This window comes from Temnothorax curvispinosus, unplaced genomic scaffold (assembly GCF_003070985.1).
Source record: "Temnothorax curvispinosus isolate PA1 unplaced genomic scaffold, ASM307098v1 QBEX01012454.1, whole genome shotgun sequence".
Taxonomy (NCBI): Eukaryota; Metazoa; Arthropoda; class Insecta; order Hymenoptera; family Formicidae; genus Temnothorax; species Temnothorax curvispinosus.
The window spans coordinates 650,677-664,476 of NW_020222234.1; the positions used below are offsets into that span (position 1 = coordinate 650,677).

The following is a 13,800-nucleotide window of genomic DNA, read 5'->3' on the forward strand; positions in this document are numbered from 1 at the left end:
CCCACGAGCCACGGTAATGCTTTTTATGCTTCTTATCCTTTTTCACTTCTCTTGGCAGGCAAGCAGGCAGGCAAAAGAGAAGGATTGAAAAAGCTTGGAAACTTGTCGAGCGTGGATATTTTACCCGTGTCACGTTGGACGCTTTTGCGAGGCACTATTCGTTCACCCTCGTCCTTCTGAAAATTCAGAATGCGACGGACGACGACGCGACGGCCCGCGTAGAAATATTCCTCGTGGAATAAGACGACGGAGAGAGAGAGAGAGGGAGAGAGAGAGAGAGAGAGAGAGAGAGAGAGAGAGATATCCGTGTCTGTTCCCCGATCGCGATTTCGCAATCATCCACGAACAATCTTCCCGTAGGAAAACTTCTCTTCTCTCGCATCCCGTAGGGATATATCTCTCGGATATCGATGTTTAATCTTAGTTTCGCGCTCGTCCATATCTATACATTCTCTACAACTCAACGCTGGGGACTTTCTTCGCGATGCGTCAAGTTTCGGAGTTTGCCTGTTTTCGAGGACGTTTACGTAACGCCGCGCGCCGCACCGCTGCCGAAAACAAAAGTCAACGGGTACGCTGACGAGAGTAGAAAAAGCGGAATCTATTACCGGATCAACGGAGGTCGCCAAAAGTCCTCGCTCGATCGATAAAAGCTGCAAAACGCTTGCCCAGCTCGATTTTGACCGTTCTTCTTGAATCAGGATGTCCCGATATAGAAGAGACGAGAAACAAGATATCAGATATCCGACTGCGATTACGGAGAATCACAAGTAGGTCGCGCGAGAAACGGTCCAGCTACTTTGTATTCATCGCGACCTTGTGCTTTCTCTCCGTAGAAGCACGTCTCCCCCCCTCCCTTCTTCCCTCGTTCGCAATCCTTTGTAAATCCAAGTAAAAGACTCGAGTGTCACGATTGCTTTTACCAAAGTTAGATTAATATTACCTTCCCTTCTCCAGAAATCCAATTGCCGCGCGCAGCGCCGACGATGAATATCTATGATTATGGCGATATTCGTTGTGGGCGATATATCGATAATATAATTTGCCTTGATTCCAATATTTACTCCGCGTCGCGTGTATCGATACTCAAATTGCTGTTTACCTTTATCTTTGCTGATTAACGTAAACGAACCCCGGCGGTAGCTTATATTGTCCCTCTATGCTTTGATGTAAACGTCACAGATTTAATTAATTATCCTCATTGGTTTGCGCCGCGCCGCGCTGCGAAACAAGAACGAGAAGTACTTTCCATGCATTACCATCGTAATTAACTAATTTGCTTTAAAAACTGCCCTCATCGAGCATGCGTTCCGCGGAAGTAAATGCGCGCGGGCCGTACTATCAAGCCAGTATGCGCGTTTGTAATTTCGCGTATTTCCTGCCGCTGGCAACGACATGAAAATGCAAACATGCCCTCTCACCTCGCTCATCGTTTGTTCTCGTTTATCCTCATTGTGCGCGATGACAACGCGCCGCGCCGGCATCACATCCAGCTTCCGGCCTGTACAGTCACTGAATTAGATGTGTCACCTGCGAATATCATTAACGGCCCTTAGGATGCAGCTGCGTTTCTCATCCCCGCGCCGCCGTCGCGCCCGCGCCGCGCCGCACAGGTTTCCCGCTTTAATCCCGGATAGGCAAACATGTCGGGCTACGTTTGTACGCGCGTTGAACCCGCGCGATTTCATGTCGCCGAAGATCTTGTGAATTATATACGGGAACCGACGATTCTATATGTAATTATGCACCGCGTTACGAGCTCGCGCTCCGTTTTTGTTTCAAAAACAGGAATATCCGCACGTGGGTGCTACATCTATATGTATATGTATATAAATTTCTAATTAAATGTAAAGCCGATACTGCAGCTACTAGAAAGATACATGTTCTCGTGTATCTGAATGATTTGAAAGACAATACTATAATTTTTATAGTATATTTATGTTTTTAATTACATAAAATAGTCAATCGCCAATAGTTTTAGTCGTCACTATACTTATATAAACACGCAGGAGACGCGGTGAATCACGCTTGCGTAAAGGCGCAAAATCGTCGATGCTCTTAAGTGCTGTAGCACTTATCGATAATCGCCGACGTCAAAGATATGACAGAATGGAAGAAGAATAGGGGTTGGCAATTCTGTCATACGGGAGTCGTTAAAGCGCTATCACGTGATTAATCTTCCCGCTGCATTTGCGCCCACGATTCTCGCGACAGGCACCGACTGCGTTACTTGGAAGCGTCATAAATGCGAGGTCAGAATAACGTATCGTTACCACCAACACGACACCATCGGTGTCTCTTAAGTATGCAACAGATATGACAAACTGCACTTACGATAAGTATCCTTACGTGTGACGCCCGGATATCTATCGAGAGAAATTTTGCATAAGATATTCGCGTTTTGTACAACTCTTTTGCTTCTTCCACATAATATATGATGTAATAATTTTTAATAATTTAATAATAACCTTTCAAAATTTTAACAATATACTTTCACTTTGGTAATTTGTGATGTACTTATGATTGTGAGATTAATTTTAATTTGCAAAATGTTTATGTTTAATTGCATAACGTCGCAGCCTATTGTCGTCGTTACAATCCTGAAAGGATACAACTATTTATATATGTTTCTTAAGTGTAATTATAATAATAAATACTTATTCCAAGCATCATTCCAGCGTTTGTAAACGCTGATGCGCGTTTTTTAGGGATCGAAAGCGGACAACCGCACGTCTCGTCGAGCTCACGCACTCGCGGTACCGTTGGCCACCTGTGCTACTGATAATGATTTTACGCCGCCGCGCCGCGTTGATTAAATCATAGTCACCGTAATGGCTCTCAGTAAGGCGAGGCGAGACGAGAGCGCGGCAAGACGATCAACGTATAAGCCGTGTGCGCCGGAGGGTGAGGGCAGATTCGCGTGCAATTACGTTTGTTTGCTCGTAGGAGCGAAGTTCCCCTCCCCCTCTCTCTCTCCCTCTCTTTCCTCCTCCATGTCTGCAAGGCCGATAATCCCGGGCTCCATTAAGATTCCTGGGGGCCACGATCGATCTCCCTCGGAGATACGGGTAAGACTTCGACCCTCTTCAACGTCTCGCCGCGGCCCTGCCTACCGCTTCTCGGATCGGCGTGGCGCGGCGCGGCGCCGCAGGTTCTTCCTCCTCTTCCGTGAGGTTCAGCTGACCACGCGCCTCCGTTCGATTCCGCAAACGGCGCCGTAGCCTTGTTGCACTGTTTCAAGGTCAATCGTTTGATCCAGGAAATATCCTTGCGCGATGGCTATACCTCATTTACAACGGACAGGCTTAATGCAATCGGAAGAGGAGAAAGGTGGAGGAAAGGAGGTTGGGCATAATGGTCTAGCAGCATTCCGCCGAATCGTTACCGCGGTCGCTGCTCCGAGATTAATAGGTTGACCCAGCGAGCGTTCTCGTCCGGTGGATTTCTTGTGGATAATAATAACCTGCGTCTGTACGGACTACGGGGTGGAATGGCCGTCCTTCCATCATAGATATGTTACACGCGGTGCTGCACAAAGCGCTTCAAAAATGCGTTTTAATCTTCCTCGGTTCAGTGATTTCAATTAAAATCGTATGCTTTTAATTTTACGTCGCGGTTAATACGTACGATCTAAGAATAGATAACTCAACTTCTCTTTAACGGTTAAATTTTTTTCTTTAATCTTTTCGCTTCAGCGAATCATTTTTAATTCGTTTTATTTTTAGAATTAACATAGGAAATGGCAAATAAGACTAGAAAAGCACTTCTTGCATTGTTTACTAAATGAGTAAGATTACAAGACAATTATGTTTCTATTATGAAGATAATAACAGCGCGAGTTGTTAAAAACAGTATGTTAAATAGAAATTTTGCGACACACAGGCGAGTTTACATTATAAATTGTCCATGAGACAGTGAGGGTGCAAACATGCACTTACGCGAACGATACCTTACGGTAAATTCGCTCGTTCGTCCCAAAACGCAGCTGGGAAATGACAAATTACAACGGACAGATGCTGCGAAGATAAGTAAGGGATGCGGCGTCGCGGTGGTAGACACAGCTGAAGTGCCAGTTGTTTTTGCGCGAGAGCTCGACAAATCATTGGTATACATCTGTGCAAATACATCTGTCTTGCGTGAAGAACGTGGTTGTGTGATTTATAATTTTTCTGTTTCACTGCGCAATATTTATGTATCTAGATCACGCCATGATTTCCTATCGATTTTAATTTAACAAATTCAAATTTGAAGAATGCGAAGAAAGAAATTAAAAATATTTGAAATAATTCGAGAATTTTACTTTAAAATACCAAATTTTACTTAATTTTCTATAAATATAATCTAATTTTTTATTCAGGTATATTATTAAGCTGCAGGTGATTTGTTTGTCATTGCACATAATACATTTTAAATTCACATAAAATACATAGAAAATATTGATGCGATGATATCATGAAATATTTGATTTGCAGTTTCACATTTTCTCTTCTCGAGCAATATGCAGTCAACAAATGTTTTAAAAATAAATTTATCATTTAATAAAAATGATAAAATGGTTTTCTCGCTATAAAAAAAAGACAGGCGCGATACACATGATTTGTATTGCTAGCGTGTGCCCTGAACGGTGTAAAACTATTTTTAATATGGACATAAAACTTTCCAACATGTAGACATCTCGGCGCCAGTATTTTATTCCCTGAGAAGAAGTTAGTTTGGAGCCAAAACGTTGGAGTAGAAAATATCTGCGCTTTTCGTAAAAACACGTTGATCGCGTGCCAACGTCGTGAGCGTCCACGAAATAGATAAGAATATTATCGTTCCTGATATCTAATAACGTGAGAAGTTAAAGAATATTTAAATATTCAAATTTACCATATATAATGTTTTACTTGCGTTGCCGAAATCTTTTTACATTTAATATTTTATTATCTAACAAAGCAAAACGAAATTTAACCCGTAGTGGTCACACCTCCTAAAAATAACGTAGTGGTCCACGGGGTCCAATGGACCTCCCAACAGTTGCCATTTGCCTTCTTTTTGATGTATCGACTCAAACCTTGAACTGGAATTTAGTTTAAGACTTCCTCTTTATAATCTAATAATTTAAAAAATTTTTTTATGTTGAAAAAACGCGAGAAAAAAATTTTTTTTCGAGAAATTTGATTTTTTTCAAATGACAATTTTAAAAATATTTGTAAGAAACGTTAAGATAGTCACGTTGGCACCGTAGCTGGTAAACCTGCGGAAACTTCGAGAGAAAACATCACGCGGGACACGCGTGATCAGAGCCGAACACGGAGCTCGTTGCTCCGAATGTAACGGGCGGGCAGACGATCATAAGCCGCGGAACGTGAAGGTTAAATCAAGTGTACGAAACTTAAATAAACTGTGTTCTATATCCTTAAACTGAAATCTATTTATCCTGACATCATCCCGAGTCGACCCGATTACATATTCATCAAAATTTTTTGAGATAGAGCAAAAAAACGTTCTGCGGTTTACTCACAAAATAGTATACTTTTAAGAAAAAAAAGCCTGAGGTCCACTGGACCCCATGTGACCACTACGGGTTAAAGTAAGCTCAAATTGTGCATGAAGCTGCTGCATGTATAATTTCTATTTTATTAATTTTTCTTTACATATATTTTATAAGTCAAATAATTATAAACTTAATTTTTAAATTATTTTTATGCAGTCTCTCTCTCTCTCTCTCTCTCCCTTCCCCCCCCCCCTAATTCATAATGCACGTGGAAAGTTAACGTAGATACTTAAACGTTCAATTATCGAATTCATTTAGATTACATTGGTCTTACTAGTTCACCAACGACATTCAATTATCGTATTCATTGAAAAGCATCCAAGATTTGACATTTGACATTCATGTTCACACATCGTATTCAGTTACGCTTCGAAGATTTCTCTAGTAACGCGCGTTGGTTGGTGAAGAACAATCCGATTACCGGAGGCCACGAAAGCCCCGCGGATAGAGGCAAGAAAGAGCAATCCTTTTCTCGATCTACGTCTAATACAGCCGATAATCTAATACCCCGCTGGTTGTGATGGACCTTTGCACCTTCGTCTTCATTATCTATCTACCACGCCTCGTTCGTTCTACGGGATCATTGATCTCTGGCGTGGCAACGGTTGATTGCTACCGTACAATCTCGATATCTATACTTCGTAGTTCCGGGAAACCGTTTGCAGCAGCCTTCCACCTTTCATTCTACAATTAAAATTCTGAAACGCTACGCGTCAGCTCGTTTGTTTTTATAAGAAATAATTATTGCCGGACGTTTGCGGAATTCGTATATATTCTTCAAAACAGATCCTCACGATCGAGAGGTCTCGTATTCCACGTAGAACGGTTCGAAGCGATCTGATTATCCCACCGAAAATAAAGTTTGAAACAAATCGACAAACAATTCTACGAATACAATCGTACGAATTTCTCTTCAGTATCTTTAAACAGCAATAACGAAACGAATCTTCAATTGCAGTCTTATGCAAATTTTCTTTTTATAATTACCATGATAAATTCGTATTGATAGAATCGGCCGAGGAATCGGCCGAATTCTGGAAATTCCAAACGAATAATCATCGTGACAACGAATACGTCGCGGCAGCGCTTCGGTAGACCGCGATCTCGTCATCGCGAAAAGTTCTGACGTTCCTTATTCCATTCGCCAATCTAATGGGGTTCCTTCTCTTCTCGATAGAAAAGTATTCTTAACGACATTTCCGCGACACGACATATATATCATCGTCGGATCCGGCTTTGCTCGCCTCAAGCATCCCGGAAAAGTTTAAGACGGCTTGCCGACGACGAGGAGGAGAAAGAGGAGGAGACAAGGATCGGCCACGGATTACGCGGCGATTTTAAACTCATTTCGATGTGGGATTTTTGTTTGCCGAGAAAACAACGGACTTCTGGTCCTTCTTTTCTCTCTCTTTCTCGCTTTCTACTTTCATCTCTCTCTCCTTTTGCTCTTCCACGGCACGTTCTGCCGACGATATCCTCGAGGCCCCAAACCCCGCCGCGCCGAACTCTTCGACGTTCTTCGACTTGACTACGTATTTTCTTTGTTCTGCCGCTTTTTTTCGTCTCGGCTAGGAAGAAAACTTCTTACATATTTTATATTCCGCACCAATGTCTCGAGAGGCCGTATTCTCGCCAGTGCAACGCGGGGATTAACCGAGCATTAGTGCTGCGCGAACGACGCTTTTCTGATTTAGCGCCACGCTTCTCGTCCGCGTCTATTTCGAGCGGCTATTCCTTATTCTTGCGTACAAGATGTGCTCGCGTTTCTTGCCCCGGCTCTCCTGGGAGTCGGGAAATGATCCTTTACTTTTTTGTCGGCGGCAGTTAAACTCACGCAAGAACTGACGAGCGCAGGAATGCGCTGATGTATTCACTGATGCGTTCCTGGCCTTTCTTACGCGGCGAACGGATTGCAAAGGGTACAACATACTTTCTATAACGTACTTTTGGTTTGAAATATTTGCAGTATGCATTATTTTACTTAATTTCCATCATATTAATTTTTGGATCGCAACTTTACTTATAATAATTATTGCCTTTTAGATTCAGACAGCTACACTCTTTATGCTTACGAAAAAATTCAATCTCTACATGAATTTTTTTAGAAAGCCAGGAGTCATGCATGAAACTTATAAAATTAGACAAGCAACGCATAGTTTCACGCATAAAAATTTAACGTGGTAATTGCGATCCAGACCTTCCAGGGGACGAAGGTGAATTTCATCTGTTGAGTGCGCGAACCAATTATAAAGTCTTATCCGATTCAGAACTAATCGAATATCGATCCGCACGTCTCTCCCTGAAACAGGATTTAATTTTACATTCTCGCGAGATATCTGTGGTCGGAGAGATCATCGGGACCAGAAATAACTTTTCGCGAACGAAGTGTACGCGAGTTTTATCAGTTAAGCGCACGGCCAATTGTCGCGTCCGCCTCTCTTCTTTGGTCTCGTTTCCCTGTCGAGTAGAAATATCGACTGGCAATCCCGCGGGTTAAGTCACGGAATCTGCTATAATCTCGCCCAGAGGAGAAAATATGGCGCGGTCCAAACGCCACCCCACGTTCCGCGCGGCGATTTCATTAATTGGTCGAAAAAGTTCCGGCGAACTCCCAGGCGGTGGCAGCGCGGCGGGGGCACCTGTCGGGAAGCTTTCCTCTCGAAGCTCTCTCGCCCCAGAGCAACCTGTCATGGAGCGGAATGCGCCAATAATGCGGCCGCGACGTAACGGCCAATCGCAGAGTTCCTCGATCTGCCCCCTCAATCCAGCTGTGCAAAAGCTCGCTCGCGCGATCGCAACGCGCATATACACATCCACACCGTACACCGACACGCGTTTGAAGGAAAGGGTAGACGCGCGCGCGCACACATACACACACGCGCGCGCGCGCGCGGGTCCCTTGTACGTGCGTGCGTTTGCGGAACGGCGGAATTAGTCGGCGGTCGATGAAGAACTATTTTCGGTATTTCTAATTCCAGCTGCCTGAAGAGAGATCGGGAGCGACAAAGGCGCGGCGGTGGCGAGTAGAGGGAAGGAGAGAGAGAACGGGGAGAGAAAAGAGTCTGGCAGGAACTTTTAAATTGGAGTTTTGACTGGACGCATCGAGACGGACTTAATGTGATTTCAGATTGGCCGGAGGGGACGCAAGAACGAGGATCGCAGGGCGCGAAGGGGGTGAATTCGGTATCCGCTGACATCGGGGCCTGCGCCCCCATTCTTCGATATCCCTCTGCCCCTCTTTTTCCGTCCATACTCCCGCCACCGCCTCTCATCCCGCGCTCTCGGACAAGAAAGAGGGATCCCGTTGAATGAGACCGATTGACTCTATCGCCCCGATAAAAGGGACGTCGAATCGCGCCGGGAAATTCCGTCCGGCACGTTTTTCCTACCTTCGAATTCAGCGAGGGGGAGGCGGAGAATGGTTAAGGGTTACGGATATGTGGAAAGGATTCGCAGAACGGTTAGCCAAAGGCTCAACCAGACACAAAGCTTGAAAAGGTCGACTCGTTTACATTGCACCCTTCCATAATGAGGTTTTTGTTTACCTCGAATTTAAACGGAAGCGGGGGTTTGGTAAAACGAAAACTGTCAATAGGACAACAATATGAAATATTTCGATACGCAATATTGTTTTGTGACGAAAATAGAAATGAAATCTATATTTTTTGTTAGTCATATAGCTCCACAATACTTACAATTCTAATGGAAATATCGAAATAAAATTGTGTAACATATAGCTTGAATAGAAAGAATTATTATTTCAAATATATATAATTCGTCGTCAAATAATGTACTATACTACTTTTTGTTTTTCAATTCGAGTTCACAATAAACCATAAGAATTTTCCTTTACCTGAAAGATTATTTATGCCACATTGCGATGGACAATAGCAATCGTGAAGATATGATTTTTACCGCGCTCTGGTATTTTAGCGACGCGCCAATAAAATGATGTGACCAATTTCTTGAATATCTTTGACGAAAAAAGTTCTCGATTCGTTGAAGAATTTCGCGTAACGATCCTATAGACATTCACATTTTTATCGTCGCGATTTATTGGGCGATGGCGGACTTGTAATTTCTCAAGCAATATAAAAGCGTAGTATATATAAATATCTCACCTCTGCGAAATGCTCGAAAAGAGAGAATTCAGTTATTTTTAATATTGTGATTCAGTGATTATTATGTCCAAATGTTAAACATTTCTCGATATTATCTCGATACGATTTGTCGCAATTCATGTTGTAAAACGTATTTATTAAGCCAAAATAATTAGTTATTTATTGTTAAGTGAACGGTTAAAAATGGCGGACCGTTAAAGAAGATATATTAGAAACATTACTGTATCTAACAATAAATCAGGGTTAAGATCAATTGGTCCATTGACTTATGCCAGCGATTCGACAATAGCGGCGTGGACTCACAGAGTAATTGCGACTGTCGTTTAAATGAATTTTCATCGCGATAAAAGACGATTGCGAACCGGCACTTCAGATCGCGCGATAAGGACTAACGACAGTTCGTTAAAAGCCGCCGGGCATATCGAGGGCGTCGATCTCCGTAGCGAAGGCACATAATCGATCGATCGTGTGTATTCTGCCCGAGTATATCGTTAATGTCAATGGCTAGATCGACACGTAATATTTTAACGCTTTCCAATATAGTCGAAAAAAACTGTTTGCCGCGCAATTACGCTAAACTGGTCGATCAATAGAGTCTTTATTTAGTATTTGCAATCGTTATCTTGTCTTAAGAGCATATCAAGCATTTAGAGACTCACAGTTTGAGAAACGAACGGTTCTGCAATAGTCACTCCCTTGTGATTCAAGGGCAACTGAGACTACTCATTATCAAGATTACGATTATTCATGTAGCTTGACTTCAGATTCAAGATATATATCTTAAAGCAGCGAGAGATACACGCTGCTTTGGAATATATCTTTTTCAAAGACGTTGATAAAATTATCTAATGTACAATAAAACCGCTAGTTTCTTTCTCTCTGATATATCACTAGGTATAAATGTCTTGCATATATATCTAGCTCGCGGTTGTTGCAACACGATTATCACGCATATTAAATTTCGCAAACATTTGCCTCCTCCAGGAATTGCGCGAGCTTCACGTTACATTGCCATATAATGGCAAATAGCTCCTGACGAGATATTGCAAAATTATTTCCACGCGCGGTCCCCTGTAGAATCGCGCCGTTTCGAAGACAGCGTAATTACCATGAATCGCAACGACCATAATAACCGGGCATGTATGTCCACGCAGACTTGTATTCATAGCGTATCTGGTGGGTCCCTTTCGACGCGTATCTTTTCCGCGATCGTGAGACAATGGACTTGTTTTATCGGCCTGATCTAATCTGCACGTGACAGGTGCGCGTGCACGCTTTACATACTTTAGCTCGCGTTGGCAGATAACGCACTTTCTCCGCGTCTATAATTATGGCTACACGTCCCGCGTCGACTTACCCTCACGATATGCCTGGACTAACTCAAAATGCACCCCGAATTGTTATCGCGATGCGTTGATATATATGTCATACTGTATGCTTCGTTAAAATTACAGTCAAGCGTAAACATATTTGAAACTTTATATGAAAAACCCAATACAGTAGGTTCTTTGTATTATGCATATTATATGTATAACTCTGTTTTATTGCTATAAAATTAGACTAGTAATCATATTTTAGTTTAATTTTTCCAACATTATTCTTTTTGTCTTAATTCTGAATTATTTTGGAACAATTTACAAAATGATCGACAATCATTAATATGCGACGATGAAACATTCATGTCTCCTATATGTTTCAGAAACGCGAATTTTTCGTGTAATAGTATTATGCAGCTTCTTTAATAAGCTATTTTAAGCAATTATAATATCCTTTGACTATGCGCAAACCTTGGAGATTTACTATTATCTGTGCTCTTAACGACAGGAAATGAGCCCGTAAAATAATTCCTCCTGCGACAAAAGGCAAGAAGCAAGCTGAGAACCGTAACGATTAATCATCGTTAATCATAATCACGTCAAAATAACTTGATGAACGTTCCTGCTAATGTGAAAATCTCGTATGAAATAGACGCGGAAATTTATTATGATGGGACCCTATTATCAAACTTCGAAGTTAAATTCCAGTCAGCCAAATTCATTGAGAAGCGGGAAGAACACGCGACATTGCTGATATACGCATAACGCTATCGGGTACTAATACTTCGTAAGGATATCGCCCTCTACCGCCTTCTGATAGCCATTTCATTCACCCTCCGTTTCTGTTCACTTCGCACCCACTAACCCTCCTCACGCTCTCCGGTCTAGCAATTAACCCAAGTGCGGGATTCGCAAAAACGGATTTCCCGGAAGCGTGACGTTAAATTAACGTTTGCCGAAACGCTTGTCTGATTGTCGGACTGGCCATCTCGATCGGAAATCGCAATTCGAAGAAGATTCGATTAAACGATCGTCCACTGATGACACAAACTCGCACATTATTCTTTCAGTTGGTTTATTATGCAAAGAAAATCGTAAGTCTGCAAAGGATTATTAATATGGGCTGGTAGCATAATACAAATAACAAGAAATATGATGACGATATGTTTTTTAAGATATTTATATCATAATATCTACAGAAGTATGAAGATATTATCGGTATATTATTGTTGAGGTATATTTAATTTAGAAAATGTCGCAAATATAATAGGATAAACGATTACAATCGTTGTTTGTATCCGTGGGAGATAACATTATTTTTACGAATGCACGTAATCCGTATTCCTGCAAGACAACTCAAAGACTCTTTCACCCTTTTACACATGAAGGATATATTACATCGGGCCGGATTTCGGACACGATCATTTACTCACTGAGAGCTGGAAGATTCACAAGAACGGAAGCGATAGCGAAGAAGAGGAAGGCACGCGCGGTCAGATAAGAGCTTTCGATCGAAACTTGGATTTCGTTTCGCCGATCGAAGGGCAATGTGGGGTCGAGGTGATCTACAAGATATACGTTGCCAAACGAGTTTCACGAATGCTCCCACATCTACGCGCAACGTATCAATGTACGTATGTATACGCGCGACTATCGGAGGAAAGATAGATAGAAGAAGAATTCCCGTACTATAATAACTGATTCAATAACGAGTTCTTTCTTCGAACGCGAAGCGGTTGCGCCCGAATTGGCCCGGATTTGTTTCGGAACGGAACCACGCATTCTCGAGCAACGTTGGAGGCGAGGAGGGTGGAAAAAAAAATACAGAGGAGAGGTGGCTCGTGAAAGAGAAGGATATGAAGGAGGAGAAGGATTTGGTGCCGTGCGCGCACGTCACTGTAAAGGAAGAGAAACGTGGCCGCTGCTCGAATACGGGCGGGCGGTGCAAAAATAAATCCTTTTTATTCAAACCCTCCGCGGAGCTGGATATATCCGACGCTCGATGCCACCCCTCGAGGATTAATCTGCCGCCCGTGAAGCGATAAAGCAGATTTGCGATCCGCGTTCTCCGACTATTTCTATGGCGAGTCCCTAATGAGATTTGTTGTCGCTTTAAATCGCACATACGACCAACCAAGCGCGCCCGCTTTTTCAATCTTGGTTATTTCTGTAGCCACAGTTTGGTTATCGTCACATTACTTTTACTCAAATTATTTTACATCCCTCTACAAATTGCGCAGGATTACAATTTATATCTAATTTAATTGTACTTTATTTTGGATGAATACTTTTCTTCTTTCTTTTCTAATGCAACTTATTCGATTCTTCTTTTATAGATACGAGTTTTACTTCATCTAGCTTTCAATTATGTTATGAGTAATTTTAATGTACCTTGAATAAAATGATTCACTCGTTATTGGAAAAATCGTTCAGTTCCATTCAGCCACATTATATAGATCTAAATCTAACAGTTTTCTTAACAGTTCTGCCAACCTCGTAACTCTCAACTCCCTCCTGGAGGGCTAACCCATAGGGAAGGGGAGACAGAGATGCTGCTCGCTACAACAACAGTTTTTGGCGGTCGCAGTCTCGCGTTGTTCGCTCTTTGAGACAGTCAATAATAAGCTGCTGATTTGTATAGGTGAACATTTTGAAATCCGCAACGATCATCTACGAAGCCAATTGTCACTCGTAATCAAGCGGATTATTGTCGATTTTCCATCCGACCAGTTGATAAAATGTATATACTGTGTGCAATATGTAATGATTTACTGGTACCATCCGACGATGTTTTCTGCACACCGTGTGGACATGTTTTTCACTT

General features: G+C 42.3%; 1 protein-coding gene across 1 annotated transcript in view; it reads left to right on the forward strand.

Moving 5' to 3' along the window:
* The window catches only part of LOC112462475 (Krueppel-like factor 6), a 315,191-nt gene that overhangs the window by 247,646 nt on the left and 53,745 nt on the right, over positions 1-13,800 (forward strand). The window lies entirely within an intron of this gene.